The sequence below is a fragment of the Grus americana genome, chromosome Z (assembly GCF_028858705.1).
Source record: "Grus americana isolate bGruAme1 chromosome Z, bGruAme1.mat, whole genome shotgun sequence".
Lineage (NCBI taxonomy): Eukaryota > Metazoa > Chordata > Aves > Gruiformes > Gruidae > Grus > Grus americana.
The window spans coordinates 33,554,807-33,577,260 of NC_072891.1; the positions used below are offsets into that span (position 1 = coordinate 33,554,807).

The 22,454-nt window shown below is 40.4% G+C and overlaps 1 protein-coding gene across 28 annotated transcripts in view; it reads right to left on the reverse strand.

The window, feature by feature from the left end:
- PTPRD (protein tyrosine phosphatase receptor type D) overlaps positions 1-22,454 on the reverse strand; it is a 1,257,748-nt gene that overhangs the window by 474,431 nt on the left and 760,863 nt on the right. The window lies entirely within an intron of this gene.

The following is a 22,454-nucleotide window of genomic DNA, read 5'->3' on the forward strand; positions in this document are numbered from 1 at the left end:
CATATCTCCAACAACTGGAGAAAGGCAAATGTTGCAGCCATCTTCCAAGAAGTCCAAAAGAACAAAGCAGAAAGTTATCGGTTGGTCAGTCTCACTTTGGTCCTGGGTAAAGTCATGGAACAAGTATTCTTAAATAGTATTTATGGGCACATGAAGGAGAAGATGAGTGGAAACAATCAGCATGGACTTACCAAGGGTAAACAACCAACCTGATTGCATTCTGTGACAAAAAGACTGGATTTCTGGACAAGTGGAGAACAATTTTCCCAGACTGCAGCAAGCCTATCAATATTGTCTGCAACAATATTCTTGGAGCATCCAAGTTAGGAAGATACAGTCCAGGTGTGGGGACACCAACTGGATAAAAAACTGGCTTGCTGGTCAAGCTCAGAATATCATGGTAAATGGGTCATACTCTGCCTGGAGGTAGCAAGTGGGGTACTGCAAGGTCTGGCACTTGTCCTGCTCAGCATCTCTGTCAGTAACTTGGAGAAGGGGATGGAGGGCACATGCATCAAGTCTGCAGATGACACCAAACTGGGGGGACCAGTGTACACTACTGGGATTAATGACATACTGCCCTGGTTTTGGCTAGGATAGAGTTAATTTTCACAAGGAGCCAGGACAGGTGAGCCAAGCTGCCCAAGGATCTATTCCATACCATGTGATGTTATAAAAGGGGGCTAGTCGTGGAAGGGCAGCTCAGCGCAGCTCTGGGATAGTCTGAGTGTGGGCTGAGTGCCCAGTCAGTCGCTGGGCCGGTAAATTGCCTTGCGTTATCACCAGTTGTGTATATTCTGTTATCAGTACTGCTGTTGTTGTTTCCCTCTCCCTTTGCTGTCCCAGTAACCTGCCCTTATCCCAACCCACGGGGTTTGCCTCTGTTCTCCCATTCTCCTCCCTGTCCTGCCGGGAGGTGGGGTGGGGGGTGTGTGTGTGGGGGGGCGTGTGTGTGTGGGGGGTGAGTGAGCGGCACCTGGTGCTCAGCTACTGGCTGGGGCTGAACTATGACACATACACATAAGGAAAATGTTAAAAGCTAATATACAATATTGAAAAATGTGGATACTCTGCTTAAGATGCTGGATCCTAGTATCTCTTTTCTTTTCTCTAAAGTAATTGTTTTATGGTTCATAGCCTGTATCACAATTTTTCCTTCATAAAATTTTGATGTAGGTGTTTTTATATTATAACCAGAATCCTCATTTGGAAGAGTTTTATAAAGTAATGATCCCTCAGTAAAGGCCTTTACAAGTTAGCAATATATTTCACATCAGTCCATTCAGAAATTTCAGCTGTTCAGTGTAGCTTTCAATATTTTATTTATTCAAAATGAAATCTTTGCCTGAATTAGCTGAGTTATCCCTTTGCTTCAGTTGATTAGTCAGATTTATACCAGAGTTGAAAAAGCAGTTTTTGTAAGTCAGAGATGCCAGCTTGTCAGAACCAAAACCAAGGTGTTTCTTTTAAAGCTCATTGTGCATCAGGAAGTCTTCTGTGAATACAAGGATGGCATGCTCTTTATTTGCTCTCCACTTCTCCCCAGAGATATGGTAATAGAAACTTGTTTAACTGACAGAATGCCTTTCTTCTTCTGTTCTTAATCCAAGTTTTATTATTTTTCCCTCCTTCCATGTTTTCTCTTTTTAAAAATAAATAATCTCTCAGGTCTCACTGTGAAACCAGGAGATTTAAAGGAGGTTCACATTAATTCCTATGATTATTTCATTAATAATGTATCCAAATTCAGAAGGACCAAGAAGCAAATTTAAAATATAATCCCATAATAATTAAGTAGCAGCAGCATCATTTTTGGTAGTGTATTACAGATGTCTCTCCTCCTTTAAAGCTAAAGATTAAGAAATTATTAATCTGCAGTGTAAAAGTCCATAATATGTGTTCTATGTGACACTTTTGAGAAGTCTTTAATACTAGATCTAATATTGGATGGTCAGTTGATTGAAATAAAACCTTGTCTTTCACATACATACAGAAATGATAGCCTAAAAACTTTCATTCTGTCATCAATCCCTGAAATCAACAATTGTGCCTAGAGGACTGAAATCTCTTTTCAAATGAATCATAAAATACTTAACACCTAAAACTCCCAGTGCCTTCTGTGAAAGCATGATTTTACCTTTAAATTAATACCTTTGTAAACATCCTTATCCTTATTTGGTTACTGTGTTCATTTTAAAGAAAACTAAGCAGTTTTCCAGAAGATACTGAAATAAGTGTGTAAAATTACTTCCATGAGTACCCATCTACTACTGGTTAAACAGTCAGAGACTGATGCATGTATATTGCTACAATCATAGGAAGATCCATGAATGAAAATATAAGTGAAGGTTTTCTCTTGACATTGAAATTCAGTCTAGTTATATACTGCCAAAGAATAGAGAGTATTGGATTACTGAAAACAATTGTTTAACTTCACTTTGTTAATTTTCACAATAGTTGAGTCAGTGAAATATATTATGAAAGAACAGATTTTCTAGAACTTCTTGGGGAATTTGGTACAATAGTTTGAGACCTTAAAAAGTATCTATTCCCCATATTGTTAATCTTCACTATTTCTGTTTCATATAATAATAGTAAAAATTGAGTGGCAATGTTATTTACACAATTGGATTGCTGCACACAGTAGCTCGTACTTAATAACAGAATTCTGACTTGAGAAGTTTATGGTTTAAATTAAGGGTAAAAATACAGGAGTACCCATGCTGGTTTCACAGATTCACAGAACGGTAGGGGTTGGAAGGGACCTCTCGAGACCATCTAGTCCAACCCCCCTGCTAGAGCAGGATCACCTAGAACAAGTTGCACAGGATGGTGTCCAGGTGGGTTTTGAATATCTCCAGAGAAGGAGACTCCACAACCTCTCTGGGCAGCCTGTTCCAGTGCTCGGTCACCCTCACAGTGAAGAAGTTTTTCCTCCTGTTCAGATGGAACTTCCTGTGCTCCAGTCTTCCAGTTTGTGCCCATTGCCCCTTATCCTGTCACTGGGCACCATTGAGAAGAGTCTGGTCCCATCCTGTAGACATCCATCCTTTACATTTTTATAAGCATTGATCAGATCCTTCTCAGTCTTCTCTTCTCCAGACTAAACAGACCGAGCTCTCTCAGCCTTTCCTCATATGAGAGATGCTCCAGGCCCCTAATCATCCTTGTAGCCCTCCACTGGACTCTCTCCAGGAGTTCCCTGTCTTTCCTGAAGTGTGGAGCCCAGAACTGGATGCAGTTCTCCAGACGTGGCCTCACCAGGGCAGAGTTGAGGGGGAGAAGAATTTCCCTCGACCTGCTGGTCACGCTCTTCTTAATGCAGCCCAGGATACCATTGGCCTTCTTGGCCATGAGGACACATTGCTGGCTCATGGAGAGCTTGTTGTCCACTGTCTGCTGTTATTCTGCTGTCACTGACTGTGATAATAAAATTCCCGCTGACTTAGTAAAAGTACAGCCTGAGTGTATGCTTTTCATACACTCATGCTCAGTATATAAACTTCGAGGAAGCTGGCCAGGGGTGTGATCACTGCTCAGGGGCGGACTAGGCATTGCATAACAGGTGGTGAGCAATTGCTTTGTGCATCACTTTTTTTGTAAATGGTATTGTTACTGTTGTTATTATTAATAATTTTATCTTCCTTTGCTGTCCTATTAAGCAGTCTCTATCTCAACTCATGAGTTTTACCTTTTTTTGGTTCTCCTCCCCATCCCACTGGGGGGGGCACAGAGGAGTGAGCGAGCTGCTGTATGGTGCTTAGTTGCTGTCTGGGGTTAAACCAGAACAAACCTTCCCCCATGCTTGTATACTGAGCATGACATCATATGGTTGGGAATATCCCTTTGGCCATTTTGGGCCAGTTGTCCTGGCCATGTCCCCTCCCAACTTCTTGTGCAACCCCAGTCTCCTCACTGGTGGGGCAGTATGAGAAGCTGAAAAGTCCTTGACTTGGTAAACATTGCTTGGCAACAACCAAAGCATCAGTGTATTATTAGTACCATTCTCGTCCTAAATCCTAAACACAGCATTATACCAGCTACTTCGAAGAAAATTAACTCTATCCTAGCTGAAACTAGGACAAATACTTTCTCCATTGTCTCTACAAAATTCTGATACCAACCATGACCTGAACAACATGGGTGAACTGCCTTGTAAACTACTATGTTCCTAATATTTACCTCTGAAGGGTGTACCTATAATTTCACAATGTTTATCTTGCAAAAGCTATCTTTGTGAAATTCAAAGCCCAAACCTTGGAAATACAAAAAGACTTTTTGAGCTGAAACTGTCTTATGGGCTTAGCAAACAGGACGTTGTAAAGTACAGTGGGGATTCCTGCACTATTGGAATTCTTCCCAAATTCATGTGGAAATAACACCCTATTCAGCTGAAGTTAGGCTACACGGTTCCTGTTACTTAGGGTAAAGAGTATGCACCTTGGTTTGAAAGTAAAGGGAGTCTTTGAAACTACTTTTCTATTTTGAATTTTGCAGTGTTTCAAGTTTATATTCTCACAGTAGCTTTCCTATTTCCCTCTGTATCACGCTTTTATTTCAAATGATTGAGGTACGGCATGCTTGAAAACCAGTCATTTTCTATAGAGTTACTCCACTGCTCTTTCCGTCCCCATCACCATCTTGTTCCTCAGGATCCCAGGTGATATAATGGGAGATGTTGAAAGACTATATGAAAACCTTTCAATGCTCCATTCAGTCAAGTGAGAGAGTGAAGAAAAAAAGGAATGAAGAAGACTGGAGGCTTTTTCTGCCTCAAGAACAGTATTACATTGCCACATCACATCTGAGAAACACAGTAATCTTGTTTTAATAATTTGGAAAAATTAATTGGTTACTTGCTTGAAATGACCTGAATAAATTAATGACTTTAGAAATTCAAATTTCATAAATTAGCTTTTGAATTTATTGCTAAATCTATCTTTCATATACATACCTTCTTACAAATAGTTATTTATAGGAACCAGAAAACCCACATGAATAAATCTGAATCAGTTTTCTTTACTGATCAACGTTTACTGACATACATTATTATGATATGCAAATTTCAACTCAGTTTTAAGAATGGCATTGACATTTTCATAATAAAAAAATGTGTACACTGTCTATGTATTCACATTTCAATACTATAATGCTTTCTATTGCTGTAGTGCTTTATTTTGTAAGCATTAATAATCATCTCTCACAGCATTCCCAGAGGCAGGTAATATAAGTATTAATATCCCTAGTGTTCAAAGAAGAAATGGCACAGTCTTTTATCAAAACCTGTCTGATAAGATAGCATTTGGTGAGGGGTGAAAGTGGAATTGAATATTTTATGGCAGCAATCATTTTAAATATTTTTCAGAAACACGAAGATCTACTGCAGTAATTCTCACTTTAAGATGTAGCTGCTTGATTCAAAAAACAGCCCGGAGAGTAAAAATGATTTCTTAGCTACCTGGAGGCACAACTCTTTGTTGCAGAATGATTTTTTTTTTCTTAATCACAAAATAAATCCATTTGTAAATCTTGGAGTCCTTAATTTTATCTATTAATTAAGAATGTCCTCTTTATAAATTGCACTTTAATATGAACCAAAGCCATTTACTAAAAATGCTGCAATTGAATGAGATCACCAACATTTGATGTTCAGTCCCAATGTTTTTTCTCTATAATTGCCCGTTTGTCTCACAAATGCACCAAGGCTTTTGCAACCACAGCCTTTTTTTCCTTTTGAGAAAGCTGCACACATTTTTCAGTATATGTAGACATAGAAGGCCAGTTCTTTTTACTGTACATTGAAATTCTTACTTTTTTTCCCCCTAAATGTAAAAGTATCTACTGCGCAGGGCAAAGTTACCCATAACAATATTCCTCATCTCTGAATCTCCAGATTCAGCCGACATGCTGCTCGTTTTCCAAAAAATGGTACTGTGTTTTAGGCAACTGGGAACTTCATGAACTAGATTTTGCCCTTCTAATAAATAAGGACAGACTTTCAAGATGTCTTGATAATGAAAACTATTCAAAAGACAATAAATGTATAGTTTAAAAACATTATACTTCTGGAAAGAAATAAAATAATATAAACAAGCTGAAGCATGAATTTTCCTCTTGCTATTTGAACTGAAAGAAAAACAACCAAACAAGCCAAACAGCAAATTCCCCTTTTTCTGATAACGAATAACTTACATTCCATTGTGGAGTTCCTGCTCCTCCTTGAGAAATCCAGTTAAATATGCAATGCATGTGTGACACCTTGATTATGCTCTGTCCCATGGCCCTGGCATACAAGAATTTTGACTACAAGAAACAAATTGAAATCCAGAAATAAAGCTCTGATGCTAATATACAAAATGCTCTGGCTTCCACTGAATCACTATTTGCAAGCAAAATGATGCAGGTTTTGACAACACAAGCCACAATTACCTATCCCTAATAATCCTACAACTGCACCTATTGGTGCTACCCATGCTGTATGCCCTTGGACAGAACCACTGACACAACAATTCCCAGCTGTAAGAGAAATAGTTAATGTCTCTTTAAACAGCTTAGAAACCCTCTGCTGGAGGACTAGATTTAGCTGTTGTAGGAAACATGTCACTAGGCTACTTATGTTGCATGTAGCTGGTAATGCTGAATGAAGCCTGAACCCATCTGTTTCAGTAAAACTGTTTCACACTCTACCCTGTGTACACAGCCAGAGACTCAAGTAAGGTTTCAACCTGGTACTTGGTTTTCCTTTGTTCTTCTAAAACACAACTTTTTTAACAAATTTTGTCATGTTATGAAATCCATGTGCTTGCGCTCTACATATTTGTGAAAAAGAATGAGCATCAAGGCGAAATTGTTAGAGGTTTTTCCACTAAATGGTGTCTCCCTAGCCGTAGACTTCTCAGCACCAAGATTTTACAGCAAAACCTGATCTCAATCTTGCTTGGATCTGCATATTCCTTTCCTAGCCCTTCTGTAGAATGCATGGAAGTGATTAATATTTAGCTTATAGTTGAATATTACACATTACACTTCAGCTTGTTTAAGGCTCAAATAACTTTGTGCTGTGTGATGATAATACTGCTGATACTCCTAAATTACCAAAAGTCCCTAAGACTACACGCATTTATATATACATAAATAATATTCCTACTTTAATGATAATTATTACCTATGTTAATATGTTTAAAGATAATTAACAAAACACCATTTCCTATAGTTAGCCAGCTAGCAGTGATTCAGACTGCTCTCTCATATTTATGTGCCAAATACTATGTCAGATAATGACAGAGTATTGAATGTTACTGGTGCTTTTATTTATAAAAAAAGATAAGCAATGAAACCCATGAAAATGTGAATTTTCCTTTCATTTTTCTCTGGAGCTTTACAAACTTTGCTCTGGTAGATCACAATAAAAACAAATCCAAAGTGTGTTATTCGGTACTCAAGACTGTACTATACACTTTTCCACAGAGTTTGGTCATGTGTGGTGACCTTAGACTGAAAGCCAAAGCGAGGTCTTGCATATTCACAGTGATTTTTGTTTCAGGAAAGCTGCACCTAGAATGTAACTTTCACAATCACCTGCTTATTTCTGGAACTAAAACTAATTTTCAGTGGTCTGTGTTATAAGGGTATCACTAGAAGTTGCAAGGATCAACAGATCGTCCTGTGCTAAGTAATCAGACTTCTCTCAAGTGCTTCCTGCAAGTGCTCCTTGCTGTCCTGCAAGGGGAGGGGCGGGGGAGGTATACTTACCTGGCTTCTTAGGTTAATCATAATTTCTGGTCCAATTCTAATTTCACAGTTAATTGATAGTTTTTTCTATGCTTTGTGGATGAACCTCGAAACAGTAGCTGAAATCCATTTAACTGATTCTATCACTTCCAACTGTGGCCTGATCTTACCTTAAACAAACAGTCTTAGATAAAGCTATTTTTCAAATAAAACATTTCAGTCCTAAGCTATCTGAAAATACTCATACTCAGGTTTGATTATAAAGTCTTGAGAAACTTTTTTGTAGCTAAGTTCCTTCTGAACAGCAAAATGGCTGATTAATTGCTATCACCTGTTCCTCAAAGGCAGTATATTTTCAGGGAGCATTTACAGAGTGATATTTGCACATCAAGACTCACTTCTATAGTACTGAATTATGTCCTCCAGAATAAGAGTATCCAGTTTTGAAGAACAGCAGAAGTGCTCCTAGAATTGTATGTAGTGTAATGGAGGCAAAGTTTATTATTTTGTGGTGCACAGTTTCTATGGATACAATTAGGTAAGCACGAATTATCACCTTATTGACTGGACCAGTCAATGTCATCCACAAATTGAGATCAAACACACTACTTTTCTGGTCTGAATTAATTAGATCTGGAGAAGGTAACATTTGTGAGTCTAGAAAGCATTGCAAAAAATAATGAACCATGTTTTAGAAAATGAAATTTTATTTTGGCCTTATGTTAGACAGAAATTGGGAATACCCACTTGGATAAGTTCACCAGGAAATCGCCAATGGTGGTTTCCTCTTCCCTACCAGGAACCACCTTTAGAATTAATTGAGTCAGCTGGCCTAGCAAGCAGATGTCCAATTATGTCATGGACCAGGGGTCGCAGTGTCTCTTCTTAGGCAGAACTTGTTAAATATTCAAAATACAGCATGGTGCTGATGTGAAGCTTACATATTTACACTTAGCATCTTTTTAGGAATGCACTTTAAAAAGCAGCTGTGAAAATGAAGGTATTAAACAGTATTATTTCTAGGGACAAATACTATTCAGCAAACATTCAGCAAATGTTTTTAAATCTGGCAACTAGTCTACTCAGAGGGGGATCTGTCTTTACTTGAGAGTGTATCCCTAGGTGGTGAGTAAAGAGAGATGCTTGGCTTGCTATCATATCTCTAAACACATCAGATAACTATGCCCACCAGCCTATTTGGACACAGCAGTGGGTTTGACCATCTGCTCCCAAATATGACTACAACTCTGCAGTTCCTCAATTTTGGCACTAGAATTCATGAGAAAGAGCAAGGGGTACTAAGAAACACTGGGTTCAGACAGGTGCCTTGGAAATTTACCCTTGGTAACATGTGTTGTTGTAACAGTGATATGCATTCATTTCCACAGTGCTATGAAAGTGCACAATTTGTGTTGGCGTGGGACAGCAGAAGGTTGTCACTTCTGGTTAGTATTGCTTTCTGTAGAAACTACTGTTCATACACTGTGTACTCTATACCAAAAGGTAACAGAAATACTCTGCTTAATGCAAAATAAATACACCCCACTGTGTGATGCCGCATATCATGGAAAGAATTGTGTAAGAGTCAAATTTTCATTCCCTGCTCCCTTCTAGCAATGGACTAAGACAATACAAGGCTCAGCTACGACCCCTCCTCCATTCATTTAGTTAATCAAGAACCTTTTACAAGCGATTTTGCAAAAAAGTGGATAGAGGCCACTATCTATGAAGCAGTCATACAAAAGCGATGTAATGGTCAACCATTGCTCCCTCTTCCTTCCTTCAAGAACCATCCTGGAGAACTCTTTTGCTTTCCTGGCCTTCTAGCAGGCACTCTCCTGCCCTTTGAAAATGGAGCAGAGTAGTATTCTTAGAGATGACTTTATAAGCCATTTCACAAAATAAGAAAAATAATGCCTAATGTTACAAGGAAGCAACCAAGTCTGCTTAATAAAGGCGGGAAAGTAAAGACATGTTATGAGAACTGACTTCAGCTGTTTGTTCTCTTCTCTTAGGTTTTGCGTCTCCTCAGGTGGCTGAAAGTGCTCCGGCCCTAGTGATCGGAAACACGCCATGTGGCCTATTTGGGAAACTTCTTTCTATTTTTCTTCCAGTTTCTCACATAATATGTTTAATTCTTCTCTAGAGAATAAATTTGAAACATCTTGGCCCAGATTTCCTAAATGTGAATGAAACTTAGAAATTCTAGATAGTTGCCCGGAGAGCTTAACCTCAGGAATACATATTTTAGAAACTCTGAACCCGACAACTGTGTGTAAAGACATAACTGTAGTCAGTCCTAGTTTGTTTTTTTTTTTTTTTACTGATTGCTGCCACCATCAGAGAACAAAAATATCTCCATTTTCTCAGAGGAATTAAAAAAATAAAAAAAGGAAAACATATATTCCCTTTGAGACAGAGGAAACCAAAGCACAAGTTATTTCATTTTTCTATTAGTCCAAATTCTTTTATTTTAAGACGGCCAGATTTCATTGCTGGAAGAGGCCAATAGCTTACTCTTAAATCACAAATACAGTTGAGACCCAACACCTTCAGAAAAGTTCAGAAATATGTTGAAAGGGATTAAGCAAGAAAGACCAGAAAACTAGATAGCTGACTAGAAAAAACTAGAATGTGAGAGGACAATGTTTACAGCTCAGATGATTTTGTTACTGCCTTCCATAACTAAAATGAGAAATAGGGAAAGGAAATTCAGTTACTAAATTTGGGCTTACTCAGTGGTATGAAAGCTGAGGAAATGGAGAAAATGGAAGAAATGGAATACACAGAATGAAAGCAAGAAGTCATGCTAACCCACTCCAAAAATTTTTTCTGTGGCCTCTAATACTGCTCTGAGTGAAACCACAGAGGAACACTGAATATCTCAATGACCTCAGCAAACTTTGTCTTTAACCTCTCCATCTCAGCCTCATTTTGTGTCTATTTTATTTACTTTGGAAACTTTTTGATTTTGCTTTCTAATATTCCTTTAAGGACCACCTGTAACTAAGTCAACATATATATTTGTTAATTTTTGAATAAAAGTCTTTTAAACAAAGAATATTTTCATTCATTTAACACACATACATATACAGGAATTGAGCCAGACAGCATGAGACAAAGAATAACAGCCCCACCATCCAAATCCCATACCAAAGAAAATTTTCTTCATCTTTTTTTCCATCTGACTCATAATGCAGAATCAGTTCCTGGCAAAATGTACTGAAATAACAAAATCCAGAGGAAAATCCTGTTCAAATAGGATCCTCAGTAATGACTGCCAGGACGTGGATGCTGACCCAGCGACTTGACCTCTCAGCTCGCGCTTGGACCTGCCTCATCACTGCTGATGTGCCTGGTAGTTGCTGGGCTCCTGGTAACTCTGACCACTGTCAGAGACCTGCTGGGCTGGCCCTGGGCAGGCAGAGGGGATCTCTGCTGCCCACCCCACCTCTCATCTCACCTTCTTTTGCAGTGCTGTGCCGACCCTTGCTGCTCCCTGGAAATAATATGGGTAAGACTAAAAGTGCTACGATGCCTGAAGTGTTGCCCTTTGAAGATGGCTTAGGAAGAAATAATGAAAGGAATTTGATATTCTAGAAAGCAGAAAGTTTTTGTTAGCAGCTATGTGGAAACACACCTGGAAAGGTGCGATTAACTGTGTTACTTTCCATGAAATCCAGGAAGGGGAATTGAAATGAAGATTCTAGACATTCATGACACCATAAGGCAAGAAATGAACAAAGTTGCTAAGGAGAACAGAAAACATCAGAGGCAGCAAAAGAGAACATTAGAATTGATGTTAGTAAAGAAACAGGGAGATCAAGTGGTGGAAGTAGTTTTCGTTGTCACCAGCAGAACAGAAATTCAGTCTGGACTCCAATTTTTCAGTGTGTACAGAAGGCAAATGCAAGAGAGGAGCTGGGAGCATGTAATACTCTAAGCTCTATAATACTATGCCCTTCCCCTTTTAGGAAAATACACCAATGAGAAAATGGAGCATCACATTCAATTAGAAAATGGTTAAGGATCTAGAATATTGTATGGTCTGATTTCATACATTTTAACTCATGCATTTTGTTTCATTTTATCACTTTTTAAAAATAATATTTATTCTTTAGCTTTTTAAGGACTGTGTACCTTTCCAGTTTAACAAGTTATTCCCGGCTGGCTAGCTCATTTTATTAGCTTGCATAGGCTATATATTTAATACAATGTTTCAAGGGATAAGAAACATTCCACTATTGTTCCCTAAAGTAATCGGATTAATTAAACTTCCTGGCTAAATTCCCCTGAAATAATGAGTAAGCCACTTGTTACCATGTTGGATCTCAAATGAAACAGAGAACAGATTTTTGAAAAGGAGGCATTCTGCAAGGTCTGTCTAAGAATTTCAGTGCAGAACTCTCTGCCAGCTCGGTGGGCTGCCCTGGAGGTTGAAACGCTACCTAGATCTTTCAAGGGAGTGTGGTCTGTGGCCAGATCTCAGAATGCCCATATGCCATGTTTTCTCAAGAAGGCATTAGGAGGCTGTCCTAAAGGTGTTGTTTTTTTTATTTTTGTGTGTGGTTTTGGTTTTTTGGGTTTTTTTGGGTTTGGTTTTTTTTTTGGAGGTTATGAGAGCAGCTATTTAAACCTTTCACAGAGGAGCATACATGTGACATTCTTCTGCAGATTTCCTGTTTTGGAATGGTGAATTCTTTTCCAGTGCTCAATTTCTCTCTTAGGCGGATAAGCAGGATCAGTGTCATCATTGTCCCTTGTGAGTCCTCTGACGCTGAGATAGCTAACTATGGGAATAAAACATTCTTTTTCTTGTATGAATTCATACTTAAAATCACCCACTGGATGCGTATCCTCAAGAGAATATGCAATATCCTCTGTCTCACCTTCCACCAAGGTCTATTCTGAAATTCTAAACTTTGTGTCCAGTATGAACACATCTCTTTTAAATTCACCTGTTGTTCAAGATATGCATATATAAGGTAATGAGCTCTCTCCTCTTGGATTCATGGCTTCAGTTAAATGATATCTTGCATTAAAAGTGCTCTTTTCTCTTTTGTCTTGATAGAGGTACTCAGGAGTGGTTTTGTCTTGGATGAGGGATAGAGAATAAATTTTTACTTTTCTTCTACTTTATATATAACTTATTTTTAACTGTGTAACAGAAACATCTGAAAGGCCAACATTTATTGTTCCGCATGTTGCAGGAGAGTCTCCTTGCCAAAGTTTAAGCCAAGTCAGAACACATTCAAGCACTGTGACTGTAAAGGACATTATTCTACCTCTTCTACACAGGATGCTGCAACTGTGCTGTGTGCAAAGCAATGGAGAATAAGACTCCAGGATTTCCAGGCTTGCCACAAGTTACAAAAGACAGCTATGATTTAATGATCAAAAATGTGAGACTATCAGGATTTACAATCCTGACACGAGTTGCATTTTGACAATGACTATAGAGAGCATTTTTCCTCAGGTGGTCCTCAGAAAGATGTGTTTTATAAGTAACTATTGTCAAATAAGAATGAAAACCAGCTGAAGTATTAGTGCTCTGAAACCTGTGCTCTGGGAGTATTAGCGCCCTTATGCTATTAATTTTGCATATGATAAAAAAAATCATGTATTCATGTTTCATTACTGTAAAACCAATAGAGCTAGTAATACAAAAACATACAAGAAAGAATTTTATTCTAATATTTTACAACTTCCTTGTGGATGGTTTCACGCTACTTTACTTGATGTGGGCTGACGCTGGCTGGACACCAGGTGCCCACCAAGCCACTGTATCACTCCTCTCCTCAGCGGGACAAGGGATAAAAAAAATGTAACAAAAGGCTCATGGGTTGAGATAAGGAGAGATCATTCAAGAATTACCATCACAGGCAATACAGAGTCAACTTAGGGAAAATTAATTTATTACCAATCAAATCAGAGTAGGATAATGAGAAAATAAAACCAGATTTAAAACACCTTCCCTCCACCCCTTCCTTCTTAGCAGGCTTAACTTCACTCCCAGTTTTCTCTACCTCCTCCTCCCAAGCAGCACAGGGGGATGGGAATGGGGAATGCACAGAATAGCAGAATCTCTGGAGACCATCTAGTCCGCTCCCCTGCTAAAGCAGGTTCACCTAGAGCAAATTGTACAGAATCGTGCCCAGGCAGGTTTTGAATATCTCCAGAGAAGGAGACTCCACAGCCTCACTGGGCAGCCTGTTCCAGTGCTCGGTCACCCTCAGAGTGAAGAAGTTTTTTCTCATATTCAGGTGGAACTTCCTGTGGTCCAGTTTGTGTCCATTGCCCCTTGTCCTGCCACTGACCCCTTCTTCTTGGCACCCACCCTTAGATATTGATAAGTGGCAATGAGATCGCCTCTCAGTCTTCTCTTCTCCAGGCTAAACAGACCCAGCTGTCTCAGCCTTTCCTCATACAAGAGATACTCCAGGCCCCTAATCATCCTTGTAGCCCTCCACTGGACTATCTCCAGGAATTCCCTGTCTTTGCTGAACTGGGGAGCCCAGAATTGGACACAGAACTCCAGATGTGGCCTCCCCAGGGCAGAGTAGAGGGGGAGGAGAACCTCCCTCAACCTGCTGGCCATGCTCTTCTCAATGCACCCTAGGATACCATTGGCCTTCTTGGCCACGAGGGCACATTGCTGGCTCATGGACAACTTGTCCACCAGGACTCCCAGATCCTTCTCTGCAGTGCTGTTTCCCAGCAGGTCAACCTCTAACCTGTACTGGTGCATGAGATTATTCCTCTGCAGGTGCAGGACCATACACTTGTCTTTGTTGAACTCAGGTTCCTCTCCGCCCAACTCTCCAGCCTGTCCAGGTCTCACTGAATGTCAGCGCAGCCTTCTGGTGTATCAGCCACTCCTCCCAGTTTTGTATCATCACCAAACTGGCTGAGGGTACACTCTGTCCCTTTATCCAGGTCACTGAATATGTTAAATGAGACTGGAGCCAGTACTGACCCCTGTCGCACACCACTAGCTACACGACTCCAACTAGACTTATCACAACCATCCGAGCCCTGCTATTCAACCAGTTCTCAATCCACCTCACTGTCCACTGATTATCTACAGCCCTTAAAATGCATTTAACATTAATACTGTAGTACCATCACCTCACTGTCCACTCATCTAACCCACATTTCCTAAGCTTGCCTATAAGGATGTTATGGGGATGGTGTCAAAAGCTTTGCTGAAGTCAAGGTAGGTAGACGACATCCACTGCTCGTACCTCATATACGCAGACAGTCATGCTGTCATAGAAGGCTATCAAATTGGTCAGGCATGATTTCCCCTTGGTGAATCCATGCTGACCACTCCTGATAACCTTCTTTTGCTCACATGCTTAGAGATGACATCCAGAATGAGCTGTTCCATCACCTTTCCAGGGATGGAGGTGAGGCTGACTGGCCTGTAGTTTCCTGGGTCCTCCTTCTTGCCCTTTTTGAAGACCAGAGTGACACTGGCTTTCCTCCGGTCCTCAGGCACCTCTCCTGTTCTCCACGACCTTTCAAAGATGATAGAGAATGGCATAGCAATAACATCTGCCATCTCCCTGAGCACTGGTGGGTACATCCCAGTGGGCCCCATGGATTTGTGGGAGTTTAATTTACCTAAATGACCTCTAACCTGATCCTCCTTGATCAAGGGAAAGTCTTCCTTTCTCCAGACTTTCTCTCTTACCTCCAGGGTCTGGGATTCCTGAGGACCAGCCTTAGCAGTAAAGACTGAAGCAAAGAAGGCATTCAGTAACTCTGCCTTCTCTGTATCCTCCGTCACCAGGGCACCCACCTCAGTCCGTACCGGGACCACATTTTCCCTAGTCTTCTTTTTGCTGCTGACGTACTTGAAGAAGTCCTTCTTGCTGTCCTTGGCATCCTTTGCCAGATTTAATTCCAAGTGGGCCTTAGCCTTCCTCATTTCATCCCTGACAATGTTTCTATATTCCTCTCAGATGGCCAGTCCCTTTTTCCACACTCTATAAATACTTTCTCCTTTTGAGTTTTTCCAGAAGCTCCTTGCTCATCCATGCATGTCTCCTTCCTCCTTTGCTTGTCTTCGTATTCGTCAGGATGCACCGATCTTGAGCTTGGAGGAAGTGGTACTTGAATATTGACCAGCTCTCTTGGAACCCCTTACCTTCTAGTGCTCTAACCCATGGCATTCTTCCAATTAGGTCTTTGAAGAGGCCAAAGTAAGGTCTCCTGAAGTACAGGGTTGTAATCCTACTTATTGCCCTGCTCCTTCCATGCAAGGTTCCTGAACTCCACTGTCTCATGGTCACTGCAGCCAAGGCTGCCCCAAAAATTCACATCCCCAACCAATCCTTCTTTGTTTGTTAATAAAAGGTCCAGCAGCACCCCTCTTGTTGTGGGCTCCTTCACCACCTGCATCAAAAAGTTATCATCAGTGCTCTGCAGAAAACTCCTGGACTGCGTGCCTGGCTGTGTTGCCTTCCCAGCAAATATCAGGATGGTCACGCATATTAGCCTGTCCCTTAATTCTTACCCATAAGGTCTCAACTCATTCTTCATCTACCCTTAGGCAGGACTTGACACATTCCAGTTTCTCTCTCACATAAGAGCAAGTCTACCACCTCGCATTGCTGGCCTGTCTTTCCTAAAAAGTATGTAGCCATCCATGACAGCATTCCAGTCATGTAAGCTATCCTGCCATGTCTCTGTAATTGCAATGAGATCATGACCCTGTGACTGCACACAGATCTCTACTTCTTCCTGTTTATTCCCCATGCTGCATGCAATGGTGTACAGGCATTCCAGAGAGGTAATCGAGCATGCAGGTTTCCCTGGAGGGGTGCAAGATGATTCACCATAGCCAGACACACCCTTGAAGTGGTTGGCCTTCTGGTTCTCATCTTGGGAGGCAGCTAAGGAACATATGTTGCTGCTCTGGTTGGCCTGCCTTATTCCCCAGTTGGATGTGATGGCATAAGCATTGCCATTTTGGATCCCATCTGCCAAGTCTTTGAGTTTAAAGCCCATCTCACCAAGATGGCCAGCCTGCTGCCAAAGATTCCCTTACCTCCTCTAGATAGGTGGATTCCATCCCTCTCTAACATGTTATAGTCATCAAAGAATGTCCTCTTGTCATAAAAGTCAAAACCCTCATGATGGCATCAGCCATGTAGCCAGAAGTTGATATGCATTGCATGTCTATTTCTGGCTTCTCCCTTTCCTCCAACTGGTAAAATGGACAAAAAGGTAACATGGACACCGATATTTTTCACTTGCACCCCTAGGGCTTTATTGCCGTCTGTTCATCACGTGTCTCAGCTGCTACTTCCTCGTCAGGAGGACGACTCCTCACACTCTTCCCCTGCTCCAGGATGAGGTCTCTTCCATGGGGTGCAGCCCTTCAGGAACAGACTGCTCCAGTGTGGGTCCCCCATAGGGTCACAAATCCTGCTGGCAAACCTGGTCCAGTGTAGGCTCCTCTCTCCATGGGACCACAGGTTCTGCCAGGAGCTTGCTCCAGTGTGAGCTTCCCACAGGGTTACAGCTTCCTTTGAGCACCCACCTGCTTCAGCGTGGGGTCCTCCATGGGCTGCAGGAAGATGTCTGCTCCACCATGGACCTCCATGGACTTCAGGGGGACAGCCTGCCTCACCATGGTCTTCTCCACTGGCTGCAAGGGAATCTCTGCTCCGGTGCCTGCAGCACCTCTTCTCCCTCTTTCTTCACTGACCTTGATGTCTGCAGAGTTGTTTCTCTCATATATTCTCACTACTCTCTCCTGCTGCTGTTCCCCCAGCAGTTTTTTTCCCCTTCTTAACTATGTTATCCCAGAGGTGCCACCACTGTCGCTGATGGGCTTAGCCTTGGCCAGCGGCGGGCCTGTCTTAGAGCCGGCTGGCATTGGCTCTATCAGACACAGGGGGAGCTTCTAGCAGCTTCTCACAGAAGCCACCCCTGTAGCCCCCCCACTATGAAAACCTTGCCAGGCAAACCCAATACATTACTCCTTTTAGTAAGAATCCTATGTGAGAATAACTACTGCTAGCAAAGTGAAAACACTCTCTGTTTATAACCCTTTAGATTACAGTAGATAAAATGTGAGTGAGATTGTTGTTCTTAATAATTTCTAACAGTAAAAATACAACTATGTGAGATTTCATTCCTAGCTTATTGAATTTCGTTTTCTGGTCAATATGTCAGTTATAGCTATAGTCTTCTGTGGCTCTCACAACTTCATAAAAGAATATCAGGCCAAATCAGAATTTCCCTTTACACAGAACAAGACATATTGCATGATGATCAGGGAGAGAGGATTAAATACATAGAAGGAAACAGATATATACAGAAAGTATTCAGCGGAGTACCAGTTTAACTTTTCAAGTCAGCTCAGAGAAGTGAAATTCATGCTACCCAGAGCTAACATGTCTGTACCAATTGTGCTTCTGATCATTGAGTTATGCTTTTTCATCACAACTGATTCTTAAAGTTAATAAATTAATTATATGCAAATGGTCCATATTTCCAGGAAATCTTAAGACCTAATTCATTGCTCCTTGCAGACAATGAACTAGTTCTCCTGGTAAAAATTTTTGTGAAAGCAGCAGTACTGACAATCTAGGATAAGCTCTTTGTTCCACACTGGACAAGGAAGTCCTAGAATTACTCTGTTCTATCTTCTGGTACAAAGATATTATCACAATGTTTCAGCATTTAGGCCAACTTATTCAGCAAAAAAAGAGTTATACCAGACAGAACTTGAATAACACCAGTAACAATATGAATTAAAACCAACTGGATTTAGTATTGAGCAGAGGCCCACCATATCTCATTGCACTGTGCAGAAACCAGATTCATCTGCCCCAGCTTCCCTGAAAATTCAGTGGAATTTTCTGCACACTGTTATGGCCAGAACTGATTTCCTTTCCAAAAGTAGAATGTTTAAAACAGATCACAAATGAAAATATGTCCCAGAGTCTTATGGCATGTTTGCTTGGCAATATTTCTGACAGCAAACTAACAATGGTGATAAGCATAGCAAGCAAATAATAGTTGTCTTGGTGTAGAGGTAATCATGTTTTATTTCTTGTAGTCATTTTATGCATAGTACTTTTTTCTCAAGTTGTACTATTTTAAAATGATTTAGTGTATTTTCAGAGTTTCCTTTTGGTTTCTTATAAACAAAAAGAATATTCAGACAGTTTGAAATATTTTGGTGCTTGGGACAATTTTTAACTTCCCTCCAAGTGAACAAACTCAGTAGAATATACTTTAATTTAGGGTTTTTTTTTAATATTGTCAAAATTTTATCTGGTGTTGAATATGAAGTTAGTATCAGTAATTTTGTATAAATATGCTTCTAACCTAGGGAACTAAAGCAACTGGTTAAACAATGGGGAAATGTGAATAAAGCAAAAATATCTTTCTGATTCTCTCTGGTCCTCCAGGAAATGGAGAAGTTGGTATGCATTTAAGCTAAATACAAATACAGTCTTCTAATACTAATTTAATTGCATTTCCTCCCAGAACAAATGACTGATTAGACAGGGTATTAAGTATTCATTTTTTAGCTGTCTCCAGTCTCAAACTTCTAACACCCAATGCCTTTATTGGTGAGGGTTGTTGATGAGGTTTTGAAAATACAGTAGTGAAAAACTCATAGTTGGACACAACAGCTTATTCAGGAGTACAATTCTAATGAAAATTCTGTACTGACATATAAAAATACAGAGTACCCCTGAGTACTTTTTCTGAGGTATCATGCTAGTGGAATATATACACTGAAACAAATAAACTGCATGCTGTACTACTGTCTGCCAGATTTGAGAAGAGTGGGTCAATGATGCCCAGATGGTCTTTTGCATTTCCTACTTCTGCAGTACATGAGATTTATTTGCAAAAGAGATAAAGAGCTACACATATGCAATCAATATACTTACACAAGGGAAGAGGCTTAGTAACGTTTACAAAATGTTCTATCCTGGGTGAGAACAAAGCCATTGGAGAATACTCTTCTTAATACTGAACTTTCATACTTGCCTCCAAACCCATACTTAACATAGCTAACAGTGTGCTTATGTTTAAACCACACTAAATGGAGCCTAGTTGTTAATATTCTTGTATGGGAATACAAATATTTTGCTATAATTTTATGAAACAAGGTATATCACATATTAAATTTAAAACAATAAAAATTATTACGGATACAAATATGTACCTGCCAGATTTAGGTACTGCCACGCTCAGACTGTTGTTCTGGTACCGACAAGCAAGCTCAACATAGAGGTAATATTGTTAACAATGCTGCCAAGAGGTCTATGCCCTGCTCTTGACCTGTGTACACCGCTGAATTCTAACATTAAAAGTCATGATAGGTTTGCAATGAATACTTTTGACTTATCTTTTCCATAGTTCAGTCTGTTTGTTTTATTATAAATAGCAGTATTTGTTTAGTATCAGAAATAAATATGCAAAGGGAAGAGTGAAAAAAATACATCTTTTTCTCCTGCTACTAAACAATACATATAGCTGATGTGAAATAAGAAAAGATGTTAAGAATATTATCCCTCCCTTAGGGGCAAGAAATATGGAATAAGGATAATCCTTGTAGCATCCTTGTAACAGATTACAGTCCCGTGGCTTAAATCCTGCGTCCTGTTTTGCTCTGAATTCCCTCACGCCCCACCCCATCCCCACCTGCCCTGTTCTGTTTCCTGCTGCCTCTAACTTCAGGTGAAATTCAGATTCCTCCTGACTACCTTCCTGCAAAGGCAACACTGGTATCAGTCACATCTCACATACGTGGCATCGATCATTCTTGGCATGAGATATAGTTAATGTTGTACCTGCTAGAGAGTTGCTTACGTTGATCTTTATGACTTTCCTTCCTTCAGCTAACATACTCTTACAAATCTTCAGTTTAGCTGCAAGTACTGTTTAGACTGCTAGCTTCCCTGTCATAGCAGCTTTAGGTGGCTATTCTTGGAAATTTGCCACTTTTTTCCTTGCATTTACTTACTTTAAGCAGTCTGCCTGATATTTGATATTACATGTGTTGCTGCTGTCACCTAACTAGATTTTCTGTGGCATGTCTTCACTGTTCAGGATACAGCAAGTGAAAATATAAACTAAAGGCTCAATTTTGTAAGCATTTAGTATCGTGAAGAGCCATGTTGAAATCAACAAAGCTTACTTACACTGAGAAGTGTGATGACCAATTGGAAAGATCAGCAGGATAGTACTCTAAGAAGTACAGAAAATCATCTTGCTTAAATTCCAGACACCTAGAGTATGATGAATATTTACACAGGAAAAATCTTGTGAAGTGTGGAATATTTTAGCCCTCACTGAATTTCACTGAAATTAAGGGCACTAGATAGATCCTAGTTTAAGTTTGTTACACTGTAGATAGAAATGATAGAACATTAATATCTGTACATTTTTAAGTGATATGCCACAGCTGAATCATGTCACACATAATGATTTCAGACACTAAACTGGGAGATCAGTGGAAGAAAAGGTTGAGTGTTCACTTAGAGACGTCAGGAAGTTTTTATGTGAAATCAAATTATATTGCATGTGTACTCTATGTCTTTTAAACATTATGTATTGGGTTTGGCTGGCAAGGTTTTGATAGCAGGGGGGGCTAGGGGTGGCTTCTGTGAGAAGCTGGTAGAAACTTCCGCTGTGTCTGATAGAGCCAATGCCAGCCGGCTCCAAGGCTGAGCCCATCGCGACAGTAGTAGCACCTCTGTGTTAGCATATTTAAGAAGGGGAAAAAAGTTGCTACACCACAGCAACTACAGCTGGAGAGAGGAGTGAGAATATGTGAGACAAACAATCCTGCAGACAGCAAGGTCAGTGAAGAAAGAGAGGTACTAAGTGCTCCAGGCACTGGAGCACAGGTTCCTGTGGAGAAGACCATGGTGAGGCAGGCTGTTGCCCTGCAGCCCATGGAGGTCCATGGTGGAGCAGATATCCACCTGCAGCCCATCCAGGACCCCATGCTGCAGCAGGTGGATGCACCTGAAGAAGGTTGCGAGAGAGTGTGGGAAACCTGTGCTGGAGCAGGCTCCTGGCAGGACCTGTGGGCCCCATGAAGAGAGGAGCCCACGCTGGAGCAGGTTTGCTGGCAGGACTTGTGACCCCGTGGGGGACCCACGCTGGAGCAGTCTGGTCCCAAAGGTCTGCACCCTGTGGAAGGGAACCACGCCGGAGCAGTTCACGAAGAACTGCAGCCTGTGGGAAGGACTCTCATTGGAGAAGTTCTTGGAGGACTAGAAGTGTGAATTTCTTGTGGCAAAATCAGATATCAGTAAAATATGAAAATATGAAGCTCCTGATTTTGAAATTTTTGTGCTAAAAGACAGCATTACATGAACTTTTACATAGAGCGTTAATCTAGTCATTCTTTCTTGCAAGTGGGATGAGTGCCCTAGGATATTAATATATAGAATTTGTTTGTTTGACATCTCTTCTGCGGATACAAGAAGTGTAAAAGGTTCATGAGCTGGGATGTCCTTCCTTAACCACTACATCTAGTTTGGTTTAAATCTGAAAAGATGATGAGTAACAATTTTCGTGACTTGAACTACCCTGGAAACATATTTTAAATAGATGTATACAGAACTGTATCTCTAACATGCTAACTGTGGAACGCTTTTAAAAAACACCCCAATGATATAGTACTCACAAGAAAGGTGAATAAGTCAGTCATTGCTCCCTAGGTAGGTAAAGTG